General features: G+C 51.7%; 1 pseudogene; it reads left to right on the top strand.

Annotated features, from left to right (window-relative positions):
* Positions 1–1,545: 1,545 nt before the first annotated feature.
* LOC119473806 overlaps positions 1,546–22,739 on the top strand; it is a 36,011-nt pseudogene continuing 14,817 nt past the window's right edge.

Genomic DNA, 22,739 nt, shown 5'->3' with positions numbered 1-22,739 from the left:
CCTGGCCACCGCCATCCATCACCATTCTTGACAGGCTTCCTGTTTTTCTCCTGTATTTCTTCCACCACCCTACCTCTCAGACTAAATTGGAGAGAAATGAGTTTTGTCTTTTTTTAATAAGAAGGCTAACAGTCTTAAATTACCTTCTTCGAGGTCTACAAATAGAAACTCCAAATAAGACAGCCACCTTTTCTTTTCTTTTCTCTCTTCTTCTCTCCCTGTCTCTGTGAGCCCATAAGCTTGAAATAAAAGGCAAAGCAGTGGCTCAGGAAAGTAATTTGGGCTTGGCCCAGCACCAGCTGAGGAGGCGGGGTGGGGTGGGGGGGGTGGCCCAGTGCGGGGCTGGGAGTGATAGAGGAAGAGAAGGTCATGGGCACAGCAAATGCCTCATTGCTTATGGTTCTGAAATAAAAGAGATTCCCAAAATGGGGACAATTTCTTAAAGAGCAACTACTCTGTGAGGGTGCAGGTGCCCAGGGGTACAAGTGGGCCCAGGTGAAGAGGAATCCACAAAGGCTTCAGACTTACTGAGGTTCAGACCAACTAAAAAGCAAAAGGGATTGCTGGGGACAGGCCTTCTCTGCCTTTATCACCACTGTTGATGTCATCCTCCCCAGAAAGTCCATTGGTGGGTGTCAGGACAAGAGATGGAGCACGGTGCTGGGCAAAGGCTGGAATTTTAGAAATGGTGTCCTAGGTTCTAGCACGAGCCCTGTGACATGAGACACTGAACGCTTACTATGTGCCAAGGACTGTGCTAAACACGTCACATAAATTATCCCATTAATCTTCAAAACAACCCTATGATGTAGGTATCATTCTCCCCATGTACACACGGGGACACTGAGGAATGGGAAGTCATGTCACTTGCCCAAAGTGTCACACATCTTGTGACAGATCAGGGTTTGAACCCAGGGAGTTAGACTCCAGAGGCCCTTAGACTTCTTCTGCCAGACAGTCTGGGCCTGTCTGGACCTGCTTCCTTGTCTGGGAAGTCAAGGGGTGCAGAGGCCAGGAGGGGTGGACTGGGTCATCATTGAGGATCTTTCCAGCACAGATGCTCTGATCTGGGACTTCTGCCACAGCTGGGTAGGGGTCCAGGTTTCCGCTGCAAAGCAGCCATGCTGAATGTGTATGTGTTTGTGTGTGTGTGTGTGTGAGACAGAGAGAGAGAAGGGGGGTTGTAAGGCAGATAAACTTGATAAACTTGTATCCTGCAATCCTGATGAGACAGGGAAAGAGAATAAGAACACAAGGCTGGGGAAATCTGTGGAAGACTTGTAGGTTTAGACCTTTGTCAAGAGGACAAAACCAGCCCCTAAAGGTCTGGAAAATTCTGCCCAAATTCACCTCCACTAGGCATCCAGTAGCCTTTGTGATTCCCCGATCTTTACTCCATGCTGCACTCCCACAGCCTCAAAGTCTCCTGGCTAGACAAGCGAACAAGCCCTTCGAAAGGAGGCTGGCCAAGGCCCCCTAGCTCCTGGAGGGGCAGGATGGCCGTCGGCGATTCCCTAGCCCAGCATGTGAGCCTGCCCCGTAGCCATGGCCCATTACAAGACAGAGAAGGATCACTGGCTGATCGTCTACCTGAAGTATTTACTCCTTATCTTCAATTTCTGCTTCTGGATGAGTGAATTCTGCACATACATCCCGTTTCCCGAGCACTGAATGACTCAAGCCACCTTTGTTTTCTGTGAGTCACCACTTTGAAGTTGATTTCTTCCAAATCAAAGACCACCCGTGGGCAAATTCTGCCTACTTTAAAGCAAATGTGTACATTTGCTACTGAGGGGGAAGAAAAGGATCCGGTCTGCAGGTTGGCATGGAGTTTGTACCACATGGCGTCTGAATAGAGGCACGAACATCACAATGAGCTTTGTGTTCTGGCCCCGCTGTACAAATGCCCAGCTTCTTTCTTCCCTGCTAACTTGTTGCACGAGTGCCTTATGGGAAATGCGACTGCCTGAAATAATGGCTAATAATGGCTTGTTTCCCACCAAAGCCCATTTGCCTTTAATGATTAACATTCTCCAGGCCCAGAGCAGGGAAACAGAAGTCCTGGGAGCTCCGGCGGCTGCTGCCTGCCAGAGAAATGGTCTCTGTGGTGACCCCCACAGGAAACATGCCTGGGTGATGTCTTCCAGAGACTATAGTCTGTCCACTTGGGGCAATTATCTGGACAACTGGGAGCCGAACACCATCAGTTCCCAAAAATAGCCGGACACCGGAATGTAAGTATTTTGTATGACAGTCTCACTAAATTTGGGAAGGTAGGTGAACAGTAAGAGTGAAGGCTTTGCAGGCAGCTGGACATGGGCCCTGCCAGCTACAAATCGTGTGGCGTTGGGCAGCTTAAGTTCAAGGAGTCTGTTTCCCTGGCTGCCACTCAGGGATGATTGGGGTCTAACTCGATAAATGCAATACTTTGAATATTAGATGTCAAATAACTGAAAATACCACCAAGTCAACCTACTGATAAGGCAGAGCTGGGTTTCCTGCTACTGTGGTAAGGGAGAAGACCCTTTACAGAGTCTTAGAAGCATCTCAGGAAAGCAAACGCAAAAGGGATATGTCTGAGTTTTCGGCATCTTCCTGCTGGGACTTGATTAGGATTGGGAAGAGCCGTGACCTAGGAGTTTGGGATGGGAAGACATGGCAAGGGAAGAGTTGTGAAGAGTCTTGGTCAATAGACAGTCATTAGATACTACCTATTAAAAAGTTGCACAATCTATTTGTGTCAATGTTGTTTGCAAAGTCACCGAAATGAACAATAAAATTGCGTTCAGCTTTTATCTTCCCGGGCCAGAGTCTCCTGTGGAAAAATAAAGCTATGCTGATGAGGACAGCAAGCTGCATGGCATAGATGACTCTGATTATCAGGGACAAATCCACGCTTAGGATTCCTACTGATGAGCACTTCTTTTTAAGAATAACTATATTTTTCCTAATCATAAAAGTCTTATGTATCTACTACAGGTCACCTCTAAAATATTGAAACGTATACTAAGAAAATGAAAATTGTCCGTATCTCCCTACGTTAGTTTTGCACGGCTGCTGCAGCAAAGTACCATAGACTGGATGGCTTTAAGCAACAGAAATTCGTTCTCTCACAGTTCTGGAGGGTACAAGTCCAAAATCAGGGCACCAGCAGGGCTGGGCTTCCCCTGGAGCTTCTAGAGGGGGACCCTTCATCACCTCTTCCAGCTTCTGGAAGTAGCTGGCAATTCTCAGCACTCCTTGGCTTGCAGCTGCATCCCTCCAACTTCTGAGGCCCCTGCTATCACATGCTGCTCTCCTGTGTGTCTCTGTCTTCACGCGATGTCTTCCTCTTCTTCCAAGGACACTAATCATATTGGATTAGGGCCCACCTTTCCGACCTCATCATAACTTAACTACATCTGCAAAGCTCTTATTTCCATATAAGGCCACATTCACAGTTTCTGAGGGTGAGGATTGCAACATATCTTTGGCGGGGGACACAGTCCAACCCAGAACACTGGCCAAGCCGGGAACGACCACTGTTGACATTGTACTGATCAAAGTGAAAGATGATAGTGACCTGCACTGTGGGAGTGACAGTAGGGATGGAAATACTTGGAGTCAAGGGATTTAGGAGGAGAAATTGACAAGAAGAGGTGCCACAGGCTGGAAGAGGTGCCTGGGACATGCATCTCCTGATGGATGGTAGAGTTCTTCATTGAAACCAAAGACTGGAGAGAGAAGTTTGGGGCCAGATGATGAGGTCAGATGTAGACATGGTGACTTTTCGAGATGCCAGGAGACCTCTGAGCAGAGACACCCTGTGGGCAGATAGCTTACAGGTCTGGATCTCTGGAGAGAGTTAGGCTGCCGCCCCAGACTTGGAGATTGTCCCCACCCCAATGGCAGCTGTAGCCACAGAAATAAAGGACAACCCTTAGGGAGAGCACGGAGATCTAGAGGAAACAAGAAGCAAGAAGGAGACAGGGGTGTCCCCGCAGGTCAGGGTGAGTCTAGGGTGACCCACAGTCCCAGTCTGCCCTGAACAGAAGGAGCTTCTGGGATGTGGGACTTTTAGTCTAAAACCAGGAGAGCCCCAGACAAACGGATCAGTGCTCACAGTTTGATCAGAAGAGCGTGAGGCAGAACAGTCAGCAAGGTGGGAGGGAAGCCAGGGGCCCAGGAAGGCCAGCGGTGTTAAAGGATAAAGCAACATCAAGTGTTTCAGGCCTGGAAAAGGCCACTGGGATTAGCAACAGAGGGGCAGCTGTGGGGAAAGCACTTTCAGGAAAGTGTGGACTCCGTGTGGACACCACCAGCTAGGCACCAGAAGAGGGCTGGGCAGTAGCAAGTGGGGCTGGAGGGTCACTGGCTCTCTAGTCCCTAGGGCTGTCATGAGGTACCCTGCCCATATATTTGTGGAAGGGCTCGGACCTTGCACTCCTCCCTGTGCCAAGGTCCCGTAGGTGGGAGTGGGCAGCAGACTCGGTGACCACAGTTGGAGAGGACTCAGGTCCTGTTTTGTGTGTGCATCCTTTTGGGGCCTGAAGGAGAAGGGCCTGTGGGTGGCAGCACACGCAGCTGCGCAGCAAGTGTGTTACTGGTGCGGTTGCCAGCAAGGGGAGCTCCCTTCATGCAGCGCTCCCTGCTTCCAGTTAAAAATACCCCTGCCGGGGGCCTGGCTGGCTATGGACCAGCTTCCTGGGGACCAGCTCAGCCCCGCCTTCTTTACCTGGTGGAGGATGGTTGGATGTTGAAGGTTCAGGCCTCAGTCTCCAACGCAGGGGGTCCTGGCCTCCAGACCCCCAGATCTGCTGCAATCTCCTCAGGGGTAACAACTGGGCAGCCTGCCGGCCAGTCTCTTCCCAAAACAGAACACCAAGTCCCTAGGAACTCACCAGAATTCCCCCAGGGAGGGGGCGTTGGCCAGTGAGGATCCCTCCCAACAGGAGAAGGTTCCCTCCCACACAGACACCCCCAGTTCCATCACTGTCCTGCCTGAGCCTGCTGATGTATGAGACACAACACAGGGAAACACAGCTTCCTTTCTCCCCCAGAACAAGGTCCTCTCTAGTCTATCCCAGCACAAAGAGGGGAAACCCGGGTCTGCCCCCTGCGGTTCTGAGCCCAGCATTTGTCCAGTGCTGTTGGATGGTCCCTGTCATTATTATCCTCACTTTACAGACAGCGAACAGGCCCCCGGGTTCTGAATCTCATCCAAGGTCTGACAGCGTTGACAAAGCTAACCCTGGCATGCAGGTATTCTAATACCAGGTCAATGATGAAAATGACAATTTAAAAATTCAGTTCACAGTTTGTATGAAGCATCTAGTAAGTTCCAGGCATGGGTCTAGGCCCATAGGATCTATCAGTAAACAGAGTTCCCAGCGTTTCTGGAACTTACAGTGGTGGGCCTCTGCGTTTGTCCTTGCACATGCATCATCCCGTTCATCCTCCCAGCCCCGCCTGAAGCCGTGAACAGCTAGCTCTCTTAAGCCTGGCTTTGGGAATGGGAAGCACTTTGCCTTGTCCCAGAGCCCCGGAGCTGCAGCCCAGTGCTGTCTGGCACCAAGCCTGTGTGCTTGGCCACCAAGCTTTACAGCCAGCTGTAAATCCCACACTTTCCCAGTGCCTTTGGGGCATTCATGAACTAACGAGGCAGCACAGCATGCTGGGAAGACTCAAGTCCAAGTCTGAGTTCAAATTCAGACTCCATTATTTATCTGCCCTGGGACATTAGGTGCTGCAGATTGAATTGTGTCCCCGTAAGTTATATGTTGAAGCCCTACCCCCCAACCTGATTGTATTCGGAAACAGGAAGGTAAGTAAGGTAAAATGAGGCCATAGGGGCATGGTTCTGTTCTGCTAGAATTGGTGGTCTTCTAAGAACAGAAAGTGAGGGAGATCTCTCTCTTTCTCCATAGTCAAGCACCAGGTGAGGGCACCACAGGAAGGCGGCCATTGCCCAGCCAGGAAGAGAGCCCCACCTGGAGCAGAATCACCTTGATCTTGGACTTCCCAGCCTGCAGACCTGTGAGACAATTAATTTCTGGTGTTTAAGCCACCCAGACTGTGGCGTTTTGTTATGGTAGCTTGAACTAAGACATTAGGTAAATCACTTAATCTCGCTGAGCCTCAGTTTTCTCGTTTGCTAAATGAGAATGCCAATACCTGTAGGAATTAGAGGTTAACATTTCTAAAAAGAGCACGGTTCATGGCACACGCTTGGTGTTTAGCTATTATGCATAACTATTATAGGCCAGGTGTGGTGGCTCACACCTGCAATCCCAGCACCTGTATTCCCTCCCAAAATGCGGGATTACTTTGGGAGGCCAAGGTGGGCAGATCACGAGGTCAAGAGATCGAGACCATGCTGGCCAACACAGTGAAACCACGTCTCTACTAAAAATACAAAAGTAGCCGGGAGTGGTGGTGCATGCCTGTAGTCCCAGCTACTCGGGAGGCTGTGGAAGGAGAATCACTTGAACCCAGGAGGCGGAGGTTGCAGTGAGCCAAGATCTCGCCACTGCACTCTAGCCTAGGCAACAGGAGCAAAACTCTGTCAAAAAAAAAAAAAAAAAAAAGCTATTATGATGAGACTAATGGGCATGCCTCATCTCTTTAAAGACTTTCTTTGTCCATAATGCTGACTTAAGACTTTTCTGATGGTGACCCATGATACACATTGGAAGCATAAGAAATGCTTACATGAAACTTTCAGAAAATTCAGCTTACCCTTACAATGTATGATGCTGTGATGGTTAATGTTGAGTGTCAACTTGATTGGATTGAAGGATGCAAAGCATTGTTCCTGGGTGTGTCTGTGAGGGTCTTTCTCCCGTGCTGGATGCTTCCTGCCCTCAAACATGAGACTCCAGGTTCTTCAGTTTTTGGACTCTTAGACTTACACCAGTGGTTTGCCAGGGGCTTTTGGGTCTTTGGCCGCAGACTGAAGACTGCGCTGTCCGATTCTCTACTTTTGAGGTTTTGGGACTTGGACTGAGCCACTACTGGCTTTCTTACCCCTCAACTTGCAGACGACTTATTGTGGGACTTGACCTTGTGATGGTGTGAGTCGGTTCTCCTTAATAAGCTCCCTTTCATGTATACGTATATCCTATCAGTTCTGTCCATCTAGAAAACCCTAATACAGATGCACGCTGATATTTTCTTTACTATTTTAACTATCTTTTTGTTAGTGCAGGTTTACAACCATTAAATTTATTTTATCACGCTAATGAGTCACATTCCAAGGTTTGCAAAACATGGAGCAAGATTCAGGTGGCAGTCCTTACCCATCACCCTATGTTTGACTCCCACTGCTCCAGCCCACCTAGGGTTTCAGTTAACCCACTGTTGATGGGATAATCCCACTGAGCCGGGGAGGAACCAAAATGCCAACAGTTTCATGCCTCTTCCAGTATCCTGAAAAAAAAAAAAAAATGTGGCCCAGGCTTTTTTAGGTGGCCACCTAGGAGATTCATTTCAAAGAAATGCTTTTCCTCCATGGCTCCCTGCAGCTCCCATTACCCCTGCAATGTTGTTCTCTAATTTATTATTTTAATTAGCTGCTTGGCTGTGTTCATAATCAAAACTTTTCCAGCCTCCCAGGAGCTCTGCCAGGCAATGGGAAGCACTCTGTGACTGGAGAGGCTGCCTCTGCTCCTGAAGTGAAGACCTTGCTCCTTCCCAGGGCACCAGGAAGACTCAGCCTCTGGTGAACCCTAGGGGGCCTTAAAGGAGGCGTGGGACCAAGACAGGTGGCAGAGAAGACAGAGGCTCGAGCCTGGCAGGGGTGTAAGATGGCTTGGCATCACTTCAGTATCGAGGGGGTTCCTGGTGGGACCTTCAGTTTACCTCTCTGCCGGAGCTAGGAAGCCCTTCCCCCCAGACAGCGTTATCCCACTGAACATGGCCTCTATCACCTCCCAGGCTTGCTAGCTGAGGAAGAACAGGTGAGGGACCCAGTAGCTGGTTTCTCTGCTGCACCACTTCTTGAGATGCTGAATGGCACAGGACTCCCCACGGCCTTCAGAGCACCTCTTAGCTGTCAGGATCTGCTGAGGGACAGGGCCATGGTGGAGGGGTGTATTAATCCGTTCGCATGTTGCTATGAAGAAATACACGAGACTGGATAATTTATCAAGAAAAGAGGTTTAATTGACTCATGGTTCCGAATGGCTGGTGATGCCTCAGGAAACTTACAATCATGGTAGAAGGGAAAGCAAACAAGGTGGCAGGAGAGAGAGAAGGGCCAAGCAAAGGGGAAAGAGCCCGTTACAACACCATCAGATCTTGTGAGAACTCACTCTCATGAGAACAGCATGGGGGACCCGCCGCCATGATTCATTACCTCCCACCAGGTCCCAACCACAACACGAGGGGATTATGGGAACTACATTTCCAGATGAGATTTGAATGGAAAAACAGCCAAACCATATCAAGAGGGCTGCGCATTTGGTCTGCACAGGGCCATAGGGAGCGAGACAAGTCAGGATGACGCTGCGGTCACCCCTCCCGGCTGCCCTTCTGCAGCTCAGGGACTCTAGGTCTGCTGGAACCCAGGCATCACACAACTTGCTTCCTGGGCCAAGCAGCTTCATGTGCGTCAGCAGCCCAGCTGGTAAAATGGACACTAAATTGAGCATTATGATTCTCGTGTTCTAGACTCCACACTTCCCCTGGCTAGTTGTGTGACTGTGGAAAAGTCACTTTTCTCTGGGCCTTAGTTTCTCCATCCAGAACATAAAAGGGGTTGAACTCAATTCCCTCCTCCCTTCCTTCCTCCCTCCCTCCCTTCCTTCCTTGTTTCATCCCTCCCACCTGTAGGGCTCCATTGGACATACTAAGATGAATAATGTTTAAACAAGAAGCTAAAAGAAGAGACACAAGATAGCAGACCACATCTGCATGTGAGCGCCAGGCTCAGCAGTGCACTATTGGGGCTGCAGCCTGGGGCTCAGCTGACTCTTCTGATGTGGGAATGGGGCACCATTCTTTAAAAGCAACCAAGCCTTGCTCAGACATGGTCTCCCAGTCCTCTCCTGAGCTCCAGTCTGTGTTGGCACCTGCTCCCCTCTGAAATTAGACCCATTCTCCTCTCTTCCTAATGGCAATCACCCTGGTGATTGCTGGGCCTTTCCACCAGTCACAGGCCGGTGACATGAGGGCTGGAGCAGTGTCAGGCGTGAGGCCCACTATGGCCTGAGAGCCTGGCATCCTCATAGCAAGTGCATAGTGGGTGTGGGTTGAAAGAAAGAATGAGAATAGCCAAGCACTGGTCTGGCATGAAAATCCTTTTCAGGGGCTACTGCAGGCCTTTCCAAGGGCTTCTTCCTAATGACCTGGAGGAAAGTCCATTGCTCTCGGGAACTGCTAGCACTTTATGGACTGTCCCTCTGCAAATAAAAACGGCCATAAAACAGGGAAGGGAGGTACTTGTTGTTGCCCCAGAGGCAGGTGAGGGGAGCAGATGCCGCTATTTCCAAAGCCTCCTACTATGCCCCGTTCACGGAGTCCCACACTCACGTGGCGGCTCCCGGGTGCCAGGTGGTATGCTGGGCCAGGGGTTCTGAGGGGAGTGGGGGGAGTCTCCCAGCCCTGTGCCAAGGGCTGCTGCAAGGTGAGCAGTACCACAGGCGTGCAGGAGAGGGCCGAGCTCACCTGCCCAGCACAGTCTAAGCAGGTGCCGCACCCGAGATGGGTCTTAACAGGTGAGTAGGAATTCAGTGGAAAAGGAAGGGCAAAGAGAACAACATGAAAAGGGAGATTGGGAAGGGATAGGAGAGAGCCTCTCAGAGGCCCAGAGTTTGGTGACTTATCCAAATCCACACAGCCATAAACAGAGGAGCTTGGACTCGGACACTGGCACTTCACCCCAAAGTTCGCCCTCTTTACCATTCTAGTCCTGCTGCCATAGTGCGTATCTACAATGTTTATAAGAAAAGCAATGACTTTGTTCATGGCGATTAAAGCCCAGGTGTGGAGGAAGGAAAGCAGCAGAAGATAGAGCCAAAAATAGGTGAAGGCCAGATGTAAGAGCCCTGAGGCCACGCAGAAGAGTCTGGGCTTGGGGCTGTGGGTGTTGGAGCCCATGGGGATTGCTCAGCAGGAGGTGCCTTGGAGATCAGCCCTTGAGGCACGGTGTGCCAGCCTGCAGGTAGAGCAGGAGCTGGGAGCTGATGGTGGGGAGATGGAGACAGGTTTCAGGGCAGAGGGGAATTGGCTGTCACTGAGAGGAGAGGAAAAAGTCAGTAGTGACCCTGAGGTGTCTGGTCTGGTCTGGGGTGGGTGGGTGATGTGCCGTCGACCAGACTGACCTGGAAGGAGGAGCACCGAAGATGTGTGTGGTTCCCAATGGGGGAACTCCTGTCCAGCCCAAAAACCTTCTCAGTCCAGTGTGATGCTTGGCACATAGTACCAAACATCAAATAAACGAACTGTACTGTCAGCCGGTGCATTTCTGCCTCCCATGCCGTGAGCTCCCCCGCCCAACCCCAGCACAGAAGGTAGAGAACTCCCCTACCCGGGGAATCCTTCTTTACTGGGAGTCCCATGGTCCTGGCTCCTGCCCCTCCCCTGTCCCCCGTCAGCTCTCAGCACAGAAGCCTTTCCTTCAGGCCTGCTGCCTTGTTTCCATCAGGCCCCAGGCATGTGTGGCGGCTTAGGCTGACGCTTCTCCCCATGAGGACGTGAGCCACACATTGGCAATGTTTATCTCCTATAAATGGGAAGTTCCTAAAGTGGCATGGCATGAGTGACCTGCTGCCCCCCCACCCCAACTGGCCTGCTGGCATCCTCATTGCCTGGCTTCACCCTCTGCGGGGTTTGCTGGCTAATGGGCCATAGGCTATGGCTTTGAGAAATGCAGTTAATACTCCACAGAAAACCAACCCAGTTTCTACAAAGAGCCAAGTACTGTTGAATCAGCTCTACGCCAATGGTTGTTAAAACCGCACACTGGGGCCAGATCTCTCCTGCCCCACCAGCCCTCCTCTTCCTGCCTCTTCCACTGCTCTCTGCTGAACTGGGCAGTTCCCAAGTGGTCTGAGTAACAGCCATGAGCCGCTGGTCCAGAAGCATCTTGCTGGAGGTATCTTGGCAGAACATTGTTGCTCAGTACTCACAGGGAAGGTTTAACCATGTGGAAGGGACCTCAGAGATATTCCCATCCAGTGCCCCCAATTTGCAGATGAAGAGACTGAGGCTTCAAGAAGGCAACTCTCTGTCCACAGTCACATACCCAGTCAAGGGCACAGCCAGGACTGGCACCCAGACTGCTGACTTCTGCCCTCCCTTGGCACCCTCTGGAGACCCATTCCAACAGTGAGCAGTTTTCCTTCTCTTGCTCAGTGGAAAGCTTGCTTTCTAAAGAGCTGATCATGTCCCTTGCAGGAGCCCCCAGAGGACTCGCAGGCCTCTGGCTCCTGTAGACCCCTGGCTAAGCATAACCAGGCCCCACTGACTCAGATTCATCTGATTTCTTCTGGACAGCAACGCACGTGGATGTGTTGTTCTCTAGACCTTAACTGGGGCAGCGTGTCCCTCCAGGCCCCTTCCAGACCCTGCCCCCATGTGTGGCCAGGGACCCGGCGTCACTTTGGCTGACCCTGGCCCAGCCAGCTCTGCAAGATCCCAGCACCATTTTCGTGACTGGCAGGTGCCCTAGCCGAGAGCAGGCCTCCGTGGGCAGGACCAGTGCTGCTCCTCTCTGGGCTACACTTCTCATAGCCTCCAACTGCCCTGGGAGCCAGGCTTTCTCCTTTCTTGCATAATCTGATTTTTGTCCCTTTAGATGAAAATTCTGTTCATTAGGATTACCCCACTTTCTACCTCAAAGCTTCTGCCAAAGAAAACACCCTAACAAACAGACAGACAGAAAGGATGGGGTTCAGGTCCTGAACAAATCTCAGGCAACTCCTCCCAGGGGAGAGAACCCAGAGCTTGAAGGGGCCTCTCCTGGGACTGAACATCTGGGAAGCCTCTGTGTTCTTCCAGGCTCAGCACAGCGCCACCAACAGGGAAGGGGAGGGCAGGAAACCTGGACTCCTATTTTATCATTAACTCTGGGCAATGGTTCTCAGCTGGGATCGCCTGGGAACTTCATAAAAAATTAATCCCTGGGTCCCACTCCCACAGACCCGGGTGGGCCTGCAGTGGGGCCTGGGTTTTTCATAGCTCCGCAGGCGATTGTACAGCGAGGTTTTAGGGCGCCATATGGGTGGAGGAGGCCTAGAGACCGTCAAGGCTGGAGTTCATTAGGTGATGCAAGATAGACTTCAGCCCCTAGCCCTGAGAGTATTATTTTGTGTGCATGACCATTTCTCTGGGCAAAGGATACGAAGCTTTTCATCAGGCTTTCAGTGAGGTTCTGTGCCTCCTAACAGATTAATTGTCCCCAGACCAGCCCAAACGTATGTCTTTTGGTGGCCCCAGACCCGTATGCTCAGCCTGCACTCTGGTTTGAGGGACAGGCTTACGAAGACTAACTGATCGTGGAGAATGCGCGTATTTCTGTAAAGAGGCTATTCCCATGAAAAGCCAAGATGCTTGGCGTTTTGCTGGAGTTAGATCGACTCAGTGTGGTCACGTTGACTGTCTCATGCTGTTGAGAATCTTCCTGGCACTATATGTGCCTTTGATTAATAAAAAATGAGAAGTGAATTATTACTTAATTAATGCGCTGTGTTTGGTAGACAAAAGCCCTCAAAACATAAAATCCATGGGAAAAAATAATCAAACGGTCCTTAGTGATTACAGGCTGGGAAATACTGGTCTATTATTATTCACTCCCTTCTTCGAGAGGTGAAGAAGCAGGTCTGGAGAGGTTCGAGGACTCTCTTTAGGTCACCCAGCTAGTTATACACAGTTGACCCTCGCCCAAACCTGCCAGGCATGCTGTAGGGGTCAAAAAGAATTGTGTGCAGGGTATTTGGCTGGAACACAGACTCAGGAAACCCCTCACTGGTCATGGGGGTTGTATGGGCCACAGACGATGCTCACCCACGGAGAATTTTCAAACCTATTGTATCCCAGGAGTTCAGTGAATCTAAGATATCGAGTGTAAGATACACTGTTGTTTTTTCTATCATCAACTGAAAGTGTAAGATGCCATCAGTCATAAGATGTGCCCCAATTTTAGAGATGTTAAAATGTGAGAAAAATTGTGCATTGTGGAATTGAAAAAGTATGAAGTGTTAGCCTCCCCCATTCCCTTTGCTGCAGCCTGGGTGGGGTCCATCCACCTGGTGGAGGAACCTGTGGAGATAAAATGGCACTTTGAAGAAATCATCCCCATTAAAAACACAGAAGTAGAGAAGCAGGCCCAGCCCACCCTGTGGGATCCAAGGACAGAGTCCTAGATTTGCCCGCGAAACGACTGGGTTTGCATCTCGATTCCGAAACCCTCCACTGGTGTCATCTTGGGCACGTTCTTATTCTCCCCAAGCCTCAATTTTCTTATCTGCAAGACAGGGATAACATGTCCCCTCCTGCCCTGCCCCATCTTCACGGAGCTGTTGCAAAACTCAGAAGACAGAATGGCAAAATGGTAAAATGCATGTCAGTTAAGTAATGCAGGTGCCTGTTCATTGCTGAGGACGACCTTCCATTTGCTCAGCCAAGGTCTGTGACCGCCCGGAACAGAGAAGTGGGAAGTGACAGGGTGGGTGACACAGAGAGTCTTCCTGGGGCAGATGGGAGACGACTTGCAAGGAGAGGCACCAGGGGGTGTGAACAGAGCCCAGAAGGGCGTCTCTAGCTTTGACAACACCCAAGACCCCTTAAGGAAGCATCTACTGACCATCAGAGGAAACAGACCCGTCCCTAAATGGGGCGGGGAGAGACTGGGAGACAGAAGTCTTCCTTCCCAAGAGCAAATGACAGAGATGGTCAGAGGTCCCAGAGGACCCAGATCCTGGGAAAACACTCCAAACAGTCACCATCTGGCACCTTGAGGACATTTGCACACACGCACTGTGCCCTGCTGAGTAGAACAGTCATGAAAGATACTCAGCTTCATCGCAGGGAAAAACAGGCCACCCCAGCCATATTTCCCAGGTACTCTAGTTTCTTAGAAGGCATCCCCCAGACCTGCAAATCAGAAATGTCCCATCCCTGCCCCTTCTTGGAACTGAAAGGGAATCAGACAGCACAGAAGTCTGTCCTCCCTCCTCCTGTGGCCCCAGGGGGCTCCAGCTTGTCCAGCATGGTGGCCCTTCCATCATGGAGGCAGCAAGACTGAGCGAGCAGGCCCTGGGCTCTGAGTCCTGGTCCTGGCCCTGTCCCTAACTCAGGTCACTTACCCTTCCTCTGTGGGCCTCAGTTCCTTCCTCTGCAGCACAGGGAGGGATAAGGGGCCCAACAGTGCTTCCCCAATGGGCAAATATAAGGACAGAACAAGAAGCGGTGCTCAAAAGTGCACCCCTTCCATCCACCAGGGAAACATGGACAGAGGGAGGGAGCGCTCTGAGGGGAGGAGGGGCCAGGGTGGCAGGAGTTGGGAGGCAAAGGGACTCAGGTATATTGGTCATGCCCAAAACTGCAGTCGTTTTTCCCCACCTCATAGGAAGATGCACAGAATCAGGAGTCAGACACGAATTCAAAACCTGCAGCTCGCTCACATGCGTGAGCTCGGACAAGCCTGCAAACCTCCCTCGGCCTCCATTTCCTCATCTGTAAAGCTGGGCGACCGCTGTTCTCACAGGCTCTTAGGAGGCCAGAGTTGAATAAGACAATGCACAGGAAGCGCCTGGTACCCTGCGGGCACGCAGGGGATGGCAGCTCAGGAGGCCCCTCACCACCCGTTTCAACCTGGTGATCTCCTGCAGGTCAGTGGGGCGGCTGTCCTGGCCGTGGGCAACTGGACCCAGGATGCCCTACCTCAGCATCCCGGCCTCCAGCACCTTCGCTGCCTCCACCTGCATCCTCATCTGGGCGGGTACTCTCGTCATGGTGACCGGCTTCCTGGGCTTCAGCACCATCTCCCAGGAGCAGAAGGGCTGCCTCTCCATGGTGAGTGCCTGCCCCATGCTCTGCAGGGAGGGGGACCCTGCACCACCACCCTATTTCCCAGTGAGCTTCCCAGCATGTAAGAGGGGCTTCAGCCCTTGAGTGGGAAGGGGCCGAGGCCATGGGACAGCCGGAGAGGCGGTGGCTACTGTCGGGCCTGGGGTTCTCCAGGATCTTAGGACATAAGCCAGGAGGGCAGCCTCGGCAGCTGCAGTAGGGACTCCTCCACAGCTCAGCCTCTCCTCCTCCTCCTCCTCCGCCCCTTCCTTCTTCTCCCTCTGCTCCTTCTCCTTCTCCCTTCCCTTCTCCTTCCTCTCCTCCTTCTCCCTCTTCCTCTGCCTTCCCTTCTCCTTCCTCTCCTCCTTCTCCCTCTTCCTCTGCCTTCCCTTCTCCTTCCTCTCCTCCTTCTCCCTCTTCCTCTGCCTTCCCTTCCTCCTCCTCCTCCTCGTTTTCCCTCCTCCTCCTCTCCCTCTCTTTCCTCCCTTCTCTTTCTTTTTTTCTTCCTCCTCCTTCCAGACTTGATCGTTGCAATTTTCAAAGATATGCAAACATGTTAAAAGCGCTGTAATGAAGCTCCCTCTTCCCAACGCCCGGGGCTCCACAGTCCACCTCCATTCGCCGGCCTGCACCCTCCCCTCCGTCCTACCCCTCCCCACCCCGGGTGGGTTTGCAGCAATCCCAGATAGCAAACCATCTGTCCATATTTCAGCACGTTTCTGAAAGAGCAATAATTTTTAAAAAACATTTAAAAAACAAATACTCCAGTACGTACTTCTAAAACTTAACAATCCTCTTTTAGAAAACATGGTAACATCACCATTATCATATCTAAAACCAATTAACAACCGATTCCTTCATATCATGAAATAGCCAGGCAGTTTCAGATCTCCCCAACTGACCCTTAGCTGTTCTTTTTCAAAAAGTTGTTTGAGTCAGAATCTAAATTAGGTCCATGTGTTAAAATGGGTTGACGTGCCTCCTAAGTCTCCTTTCGTCTCGAAGTTCCGCCCTCAAATCCCTTTCTCTCCTTCTTCCTCCTCTTGCAAAGTATTCGCTGAAGAAGAGGGTCAATTCGTCCTAGCACATTTCTCCCAGTCTGGATTTTCTGATCACACCACCGTGATGTTGTTTAACACGCCCACCTGGCAGTTAGATCCTGATCCGATCCCACTGATGTGGATGTTTTGCGGAGCCCCTTGTGTGTGGCTGGTGTTGGGAAGCTGGGAATCTGCAGCTGCCCAGAGTGGTATGAGGGGAGGATGGGGTGGAACGTGCAGGACCAGAGGCCTGGAGTCCGGCTCGGGACTCAGCCAGACCCCAGCTCCCTCACTCCCACACCCTGTTGGCAGAGGCAAGCTCCCTGCTGCCTGGGGCCTTTCTTCACCCCACAGTCCCTCCCGAGGGTCAAAGCCCAGTGTGTGGGAAGAGAAGAAGAGGACAGATGAGGCTGGAAAACATCCAGACTAGCAAGGAAATGTGAGGGGCAGAGCCAGCGCAAGTCTCAAAGGGCAATCAGGCTGAGCCTGAAAGGAATCGGGCAGGGGGGAGAAGCCTCAAGGGCCCCCGTGCTCTCCTTCTCCGGCTTCCCGGGGTCCACCACAGACTTTGCAGCCTTTTGCACAGTGACCCAGGGAGCCAGCGGCAGAGGAAGGCTGCTGCGAGTCCTGTGGGCTGTCCTCTGCTGCCTCTCACCAGCAGCGACCTAGTCTCCAGCCGTGGCTGAGAAGCGCCTGTGTCTGGGCCTGCAGGATGGTCCTCCCTGTGTTGAAGGGAAGGAGAGCCCAGAGCCAGGGCACCAGGACAGTGGATGAGATGAGCCTGCAGGGGGAAGGCCCCAGAGCATGGGCTTTGAGCTCTTCTCCAGCACTGGGGCCTGGTGTGCCCGGAGCCAGCCACACCCCTACCCAGCATGAGGATTTCCAGCATCCTGGCCAATGCAGAGTTGCGCGGCTAAGGTCCTGGAGAGTCCAATGGTGCATCCCAGACCTGACCACCGTAGCTGGATGGAGGCGTGTGGCATGACAGTGAACCGGGCGTGGAGCGTGGCCTGAGGGTGGAGGTGCTCTCTCTCTGCAGCACCGACCAGCGCTGAGGGAGACTGAGGCTGGCGGGACCAGTGCTGTTGGGCCCAGAGAGAGAACCTCTCTGCTCTGCAGCGTTGCCGAGCCACTGCGACCTGTCTGGCTCCGAGCCCCTCCACGGGCGTGGCCTTCAGCCTGGCCTCAGGCTTCAGGCCGCGCCTCTGGCCCTCACACCTGGAGGTCTGCCCTCAGACAGGCTGCCCAGCCGCGTGCTCTCCGCTGCCTTCTTCCTTCCACCAGGTCGTCTTGTTGAGGGAGGACAGGACTCACCTCCGGCAGCACCAGAAGGAAGGCAGAAGCTCTCACCAGGAAGCTTTCTTCTGACTCAGAGCCTTGGCTCTGAGGAGCCCCTGAAGGCCAGTGGTCCCTGCAGCATGGGAATCAGCCCCCTGCGTTCCTCCCAAGGCCTGATTAGAACACAAATGGCCAGTGTTCAGCCAGAGCCGCCTATCTCTGTCCTTACTATAGCAACCTGCAAAGTCCCAGGTAATCTGAACTCTGCCAAGCGCTGTTCTCAACACCCATGCGTGTCAACTTAGTCCTCGCTGTGCCCCAAGGAGCCGCTTATTCTTACCATGTGCATTGACAGGGGCAGGAAAGTGATTTGTCCATGTGTGTGTGATTGTTTTAGGTGATGGTCAATCAGGGACGGCCACAAGACAGGGCACGGGAGAGGCGCAGGACAATAGACTTTCCCAGACTCACAGGCCCCACAGAATCACTGCAACCCTGCTGGGAGGGGTCACATGGGAGGAACGCCCACGCCGCAGGCTGCACCAAGCAGGTGGGGGGCAGAGAGCGGGGGAGGCGTTTTTATTAGGGATCAGAGTGAAGCACACCAAAACCAGACACAAGCGGGTTCCACTAGTGCATTTGAATGTTGCTAGGTCACGGTCAGGGGAACTTGTGGCAGGGCCCACCCTGTCACAGTGGTGCACCTGTCACCTAGGCAGGCACACACAGCCTGCGTGCGGGAATGTGGAGGCAGCAGGAAAATGTGCGATCCACGTTGCTGGTGAGCAGCATGCGGCCTGGCTCCAAGCCCATGCTCTGACCCACCATGACCTACCACACCCCACTGCGTCCAGAGAGGCAGTATTCACCCCTGCTTTACAGATGAGGAAGCTGGGCTGAGATGTGCAGCAATTAAGAGCCAGAGTTGGACTGGGAATTGCAGTCTGTTGGAATCACCTCCAAGAATCTGCTCCTCCTGGGGGGCCAGGGCTGAGGAAAGGCAGAGGGACGGGAAGCCGAGCGAGGTGGGGATGGATGTTTGTGGGGGGGATGTCTGTGCAGAGCCATGGCTCTTGGAGACCTGGCTGATTACAAGGGAGGGCTCTGTGCAGGTCCCAGCCCAGACCCCTAGGGTAGGAGACCAGGGTGTCATGGTGGGACCCCAGAAGCCCTTGGCATCCCAGTGCCTCCTTGCTCCCATTACATATAAGAAAAGAACAGCACATCTGGGTTAGAGCATATTTGGTTTGGAAGGAAATTTGAGGATCACAAGGTCCAATCCTCCATCCACAGGTTCCAGGCTGAAGGACACTGGCTGGGTGAGGCATTAATGGAGACACTCAGAATTATTGGCTTTTGGGGAAAACAGTCTAATCTTAAGAGCTCTTCCCAGAAAGCCCTTAGGTTTAGCACCTGACCACACCCTGCTCTCCGAGCCACTGATCACAGCCTCCCCTTCCACACTCTGTCTTACACAATCCATTGGCAAGATCTGCCCAGCCATTCAGGTTGATCCATGAAGAGCAGATGTCTCTACCCTCCCCACACACAATCTGACTGTCACTTAGTCTGGATGGCCTGCCCAGAGGGGACCAAGCCCTAAGCCCAGGAGTGTGCGAGAGAGATGTGGAGACTTAGTGAAGGTCACGGTCCTGCGATTGCCTAAAGGCTCCATGGGCATCTCTTGCCCCGCGTTCCTGAGCTTCAAGGAGTCAACAAACAGAGAGAAGCTTGTCATCCCTCTGGGGCTTGGGGCAGGACTGGGGCAAGGTGGCTGTTGGACAGACTGGCATGAGATACTGTCCTTCTCAGCTCCACTTTACCCACTTCTGTGGAGACCTGCCTGCGTTCACTCTCATCCCACATAGAACCAGGGATCTTTCTGGCTCCAGTCACTAAACAGACACATCAGGGAAGCTACAGCTTGAAACCAAAAACAGAAAAGAAGTGTGCATGTACATATGCAATCATGAATGTGTGCTCACATACGTGTATGTGCAGCTGCACACGCACACACCTGCACGTGCATGCACACACACCTGGCCACCAGTACAGGACTGTAAGGACAGCAAATGGAAAACCCCACACCCTGGAATTTGCTTTCTTGGCGTTCCCTGCCCTGGTCTAAAAGAACCAATGACAGAACTGGTTCAGGGACGGGGCATGGGGTGAAGCAGAGGAGCCGAGTAACCCACATCCCAGCCCACCAGCCCCTGGGTTACTGAGCACTTGATTGTTTAAGCCAGAAAAGTGGTGGCAGAACCTTTCTTGGGCTAACACAAGTAGGAATGTTTAAACCCATTTACAATCAAACGTGTGGTTAAGGCAGCATACGTGCATTGTAGGCTTCTTGGCGATTCCTTCTCGGTTTCATTTCTTTTTTTCCTCCCATGTGTAACTTCCTTTTGAAACCTTGAATCAGCTGAAGGCTGAAGGAAGCCCCAGAGGAGAAGCACAGTGAGTCTAGCACTAGACAAAGTGGTCCCTGAGGAGGAGAGGGAAAGATGAAAGACCAGGCCTCTAACGAAGTACCTCCACCTTGGATCAGGAGGGAGCGGGAGGCGAACACGGGAGTTTCCATGGAGCTACCCAGAGAGGGGCCGTCCAGCCCCCACAGGGACACATCATCTGTCCCAGCCCAAACCTTCCTCCAAGCACATCTACAGGCCCTCGAAGTCACTTTCTCAAGAAGGAAATGCTCATCAGAGACAGGAATAGCACATCTTTGCTGGTGCTGAAATGATGATCAGCTTGGTCTCAGAAATCTGCAGAGAGGAGATGAGAAAAGGGTTTAAATTATTCACACCAGATCTTCTCTTTTAGCAAAGGCTGCATGAGAGAGACAGATAATTCAGGCCATTTGAGCCCGAGGCCAATGCCCAGGACAGATGCCACCTAGATCAAAAGAGGAAGATATTTTTAGAGTTTTGAATGTGGGCTCTGAAAACTTTTGCATCTTAAGCCAAATGAAGATCACGATGGATAGTTCAGACTAAACTGGGTCTTTATCAGGGGATGGATTAAAAAGTAAGAAGTTCTAGAAACTAATTTCTGAAAATGAGGGGAGCCAGAATTGCAACACTCCCATCAAATATGCCAAGGCTTGGTCAGCCAGGGGAATGGGGTCCAGAATCAAATAATATCTCAGCTCAGTCTCAAAGTTTTCATGGAGTTGCCCAGCTTGCTCTGGGGCCTCAGGTAAGTCACCGCCTTCTCTGCTTTGCCACCATGGCATTGCCATTTTCTATGGGACAAGGCGTGAGGATAAGGAGGAAATATTTTCAGGGTTTGGGAAACAAGTCACCACATTATATAAAGATGGTAAAAATGTGGCTTTAATGAACATTCTCATTCTCATCACCAACACCATGACCAAGCTCCTTTGAGAAGAGACCTAAATAAGTAAGAGTTCCTCTTGGACCCGCCGCCCCCAGGGCCCCACTGCCTTGGCTGGGCCACATCCTCTAAAGAAGCTGGGACAGGTGGAAAGCTCAGGGGAAGCTGGGTCCCTGGGCCCAGGAACTGGACTGCATCCGCCCCTCATTTCTCACTCACATGTTTCTTTCTGTTGGTCCATCAGCCACCCAGCCCCACGGCAGGACTTGCCTTGCCTGTTTGGTGGTATTTTCACCTTTGCTCAGATGCCCCCATGCTCCAGAGATTCTCCTACAGCCAGGGCTTGGAGAATCCCCACCTTCTCTGGCATGAGCCTCTGCTCATCCAGGGTGACTTGTGTGGTAGAGCCGAGGAATGGACAGGACGACTCCTGAAGCCTAAAGGTTCTTTGGGACGCAGGATACAAATATCCCAAAGAGCCAGCCTTGAGCTGGCTGCACAAGAGACCCATAGGCTATGTCAGCATTCAGCTCTCCCGGCTGCAGTGGGTGTACCTGATCACCACAACCTCCAGCAACACTGTCGCAACGGGGCAGTTCTAACAGCCAGCGAGCTTCCGCACCGCCTGCCTCCAGTTATCTGCAACCGAGGCTCCATCTTGCGCTGGTGGGCTGCCTAACGCACCGGCCTCAACCAGCATTTCCAGCACTTTCTCAGCGTTTCCTGCTCTGCTGGGCACAAAGCAGGGTGAGAAGGGGAGAGGAAGAAAGAGACTCTGGCGCAGTTCTAAGCTCGGATTCTAGCGAGGAACACTAGGTGCCTGTATTAAAAGGGAAATGTGTAGGTGGTTTGAATTCATGTTTGGATTTGGTCAGAGGCTCTGACCTCTCTGGGCCTCAGGACTTTTTCTAACCTGTAGGCTGCCCTGTTCCCTGGTATCTCCTCACTCTTGTTCTTGGTAGCCTACCCCACACTCCATGGCCAGCTTTGTCCTAGAATGAATTACCACTGCTAGGGTCCCCCCACCAGTCCTGTCCTGGCCCCTTGCCACTGCTCTTCTCCACCTGCACCCTCGCCACCTACACAGTCCCTTCTGTCCACCCGTGTGCACAGGTAACTACAGGCTGCATCGCCTCTCTCCAAAGCCTGTGAGAAGACAGCCGTGGGGACATCTAGTCCTTTCCAGGGAGGCTGGGAGGAGGTGGCAACTGATCACCTCCCTATACCTGAATCCACTGGGTGGCAGCATCCTCTGAGTCCCCTGGGCTGTTTCTCCCCATGGGGCATCTGGCACTCATCCCCCAGCGTGCTGTCCAGGCCCTGCTGCCTGCTCTGGGTGCTGCCCTCACTCAGCCCATTCCAACTGAGCTCTTAGTAGTCCTAGCTTGAAGCCCAGTGGGTGCCTGTCTTGGGCATATAGTTCTGGAATTCTGTTCTTCCAGGCCTGCCCCAACCACTGCACAAACACACACACACGCACACACAGTGTGATCCTCTTAGACTCCAACATTTGGACTAGGGCTTTGGATGTCCTCAGCCACATTTTCTCTTTTTTCCTATTTTAGTTTTTTTTTTCTTTTTTTTTAGAGGAAGAAAGAGAGAAAGAAAGAAAAAGAATTAAAAAAAAAGAAAAAGAAAAAAAAAGAAAGGAAAGGGAGAAAGAGGAGGAGGAAGAGGGAGAGAGAACAGGGGTGTTGCTTTATTGCCTGGGCTAAAATGCAGTCTAAAAATGGGTATGGCTGTAATTATGTTTAATAATAGAGACATAAAAATAAATAAATAAATAAATATTAAAATAAATAAAAAATAAAAAAAAATGAGGGAAGAAAATAATTAACAGGCAGCCAACCAATATTTCATTAAAACCTGTAAATACATGTACTGATAAGGGTGTATATTTTGTGTATTTAAAGTGGAGAGTTCTATGAATGTTAATTAAGTCTACTTGTTCCGGATCTGAGTTCAAGTCCTGAATATCGTTGTTAACTTTCTGTCTCATTGATCTGTAAGTCTCCCACTGTTATTGTGTGGGAGTCCAAGTCTCTTTATAAGTCTTATATATCTGGGTATTTCTGTATTGGGTGCATATATATTTAG

The sequence above is a fragment of the Cebus imitator genome, unplaced genomic scaffold, assembly GCF_001604975.1.
Source record: "Cebus imitator isolate Cc_AM_T3 unplaced genomic scaffold, Cebus_imitator-1.0 Scaffold187, whole genome shotgun sequence".
Classification (NCBI taxonomy): Eukaryota; Metazoa; Chordata; class Mammalia; order Primates; family Cebidae; genus Cebus; species Cebus imitator.
The sequence above is the reverse complement of the archived record's forward strand: the minus strand, read 5'-3'. Positions and strand labels throughout refer to the sequence as shown.